Genomic DNA, 2,601 nt, shown 5'->3' on the forward strand with positions numbered 1-2,601 from the left:
TAAGGGCGGGCCACGAAAAAAAAAAAAAAAAAAAAAAAAAAAACACAAAAAACCTTCCAACAGGACTCCTTCACATTCCTGAATGAGACTTGAAACCGGTGCCTAAACCCACCGCAGTGCTGTGCGGTGACGACTCCTTACCACAAGACCAAGACCTTTACAAGAGAAGAAGGAACATGGGCGACTGGAGAGGTGGTCAGGGGAGGAGGCACTCCTACCCCGCTCCTGGCTAAGCCGCTGGTGTCCGCCCAGGTGGGAAGCGCCTGTGCCAGAGATAGTGGGACATCAATACAAGCCTAAGAAAAAGAGTATCTTCCCCCTAGCCCCCTGCATATTAGTTATATAGAAATACCACCTTGGGAAACAGTCTTCAGGAGAACCTAGATGAGCTCATACAGTGTCAACAGATTACCCCCCAACTTGCCCTTCAAGTTCTACTTCAGTTTGATAAGGCTACAAGTTCAGCAGTGGCTCAGAGGGTCAGGAACAGAGTCAATTTCAGGGGCTCCCTAAATACAGACAGATTCTGCGATAACATGTGGACTTTTGTACAGAATGATATTGAATTCAGAGGGGACACAACTGATTTAAGTGGCTAAAGTGAAATTGTAGCCTGTGATGGTAAAAACACTGGCTCCAACACTACAGAATGAATAGAGACTTTTCAAATTTATTCTACCATTGCAGAAATGACAACACTTTGCTACACTATCAGAGAATTCCAGTTAAAAAGAAGCTTAAGACTCTGTAGCCTCTTACCTTTAACAGCATGGGGAAGCATAACTTTTTTTAAAGATAAATCAAAAGTTGTTGCCTATCTAAGAACATTCTGTAATAAACTCATTGTAAAATGCAAAAAAAAAAAAAAAGAAAAGTAAAGAAAAGAAAAGAAGGAATGTGTGCTTGCTCATCTGAGACATGAATTATGCACGGTTCCTCACAGCACAGCCTGAAAGCTTTCGGCCATCTGAGTCCTGACTGGTATATTGATCAGGTCACAAAAACCATTCATTTCCTTGGGTACTGGATTATGAAATCCAAACATATTTCTCTCTCTTTTTTTAAAGACTTATTTAACTTTATTTATTTATTTTGGTGAGGTTTTCGCTATAGGGCGCGTGTGCGCTCGCCAGACAGACAGAGAGAGACATAGAGACAGAAAGCCAGAAATCACCCCCCAGGGGGGATGGTCACGCCGCAATCCCTTCTCCTCCATTCTCCTCTCGGGATCTTGGGCACGCACGCTCACGCGCCCGCCCGGCGTGATTTTTAAGCCACCGGGTCTGGGACGCAAACCGTGGTTGACTACGTGGGAGTCCAGCGACATAGCCATTACGCTAACTGCTGGTTCCCAACTTTATTTATTTATTCATTTGTTTATTTCAGTTTTACCAGAGAGGGAGAGAGACAGAGAAAGAGCAAGAGAGTGAGAAAGCAAGCCACCAGGTCCAGGACTCAAACCAATGTTGACCATGTGGGAATCTAGCACCTTTAACCACCACGCTACCTGCTGGCCCTCTGAACATAGTTCTCTTTAAGACTGCTGTTATTACTATAGAAAATGGAAAGACCATCCAATTTGAAGATGAGATGATGAAGAAAGCACTTCAGTATTCTCCAAGTATGGGAATTTCAGAGCTTGTGTCCTGGCTCAAAAAGTTAAATAATCCTCCCACCATCCATTATCCATCCAGTCAAGGACAAATGGACTTAAGTGTCACATCTGGCAGCCAAGAAGGTCTTTGTAAGTTGTTTGAAATGATCATTAATCCTAGAGATAATGTCCTTGTAAATGAACCTGTTTATTTGGGAATACTTCAAATCCTGTGAGTATTGGGCTGCAACATGATTAATGTTGCTAGCGATGAAAATGGGATGATTCCAGACTCCCTTGAAGAAATACTTTCTAAATGGAAACCAGAAGATTCAAAGAACCCCAAATGGCAACAACCCTACTGGATACTCATTAAAAAGTGATTGCAAGGGACCAGCGGGTGGCATGGTGGTTAAGGCGCTGCCAACTGCGGCCGACCTGGGTTTGAGTCCTGGACCTGGTGGCTTGCTTTCTCACTTCCTCTCTCTCTCACTCTCACCCTCTGTCTCTCTCTGTTCAAATTTAAAAAATCAACAAATGAATAAATAAAAAATTAAATAATTATTTTTTTAAAAAAGTGATTGCAAACATGAAATCTAAGCTTGCAAGAAAATATGATTTCCTCATAATAGAAGGTGATCCTTACTATTTTCTTCAGTTCAATGAGCCTTGGACACCTACATTTCTTTCCATGGACATTGATGGAAGTGTCATCAGAGTGGACTCTTTTTCAAAAATCCTCTCCTCTGGATTGAGAATAGGGTTTATAACTGGTCCAAAAGCCTTGATAAAGAACATTCTTTTCCAAATGCAAGTTTCAACGTTGCGCGCCAGCACTTTTAGCCAATTTTTGATAGCACAGCTTCTCCACCAGTAGGGAGAAGAGGGCTTCCTGGTTCACTTAGATAGGGTTATTGATTTCTTTCTTTCTTTTTTTTTGGAGAGGTTTTTGCTATAGGGTGCATGCGCTTGCCAGCAAGACAGAGAGAGACAGAGAGGCAGAAAGC

General features: G+C 42.4%; 2 pseudogenes; both read left to right on the forward strand.

Moving 5' to 3' along the window:
- The window catches only part of LOC102497214 (transcription initiation factor IIA subunit 2 pseudogene), a 1,901-nt pseudogene extending 1,248 nt beyond the window's left edge, over positions 1-653 (forward strand).
- Positions 654-918: 265 nt separating this feature from the next.
- Positions 919-2,601, forward strand: part of LOC102496073 (kynurenine/alpha-aminoadipate aminotransferase, mitochondrial-like) — a 2,259-nt pseudogene continuing 576 nt past the window's right edge.

The sequence above is a fragment of the Tupaia chinensis genome, unplaced genomic scaffold (assembly GCF_000334495.1).
Source record: "Tupaia chinensis unplaced genomic scaffold, TupChi_1.0 Scaffold000165_1, whole genome shotgun sequence".
Taxonomy (NCBI): domain Eukaryota; kingdom Metazoa; phylum Chordata; class Mammalia; order Scandentia; family Tupaiidae; genus Tupaia; species Tupaia belangeri.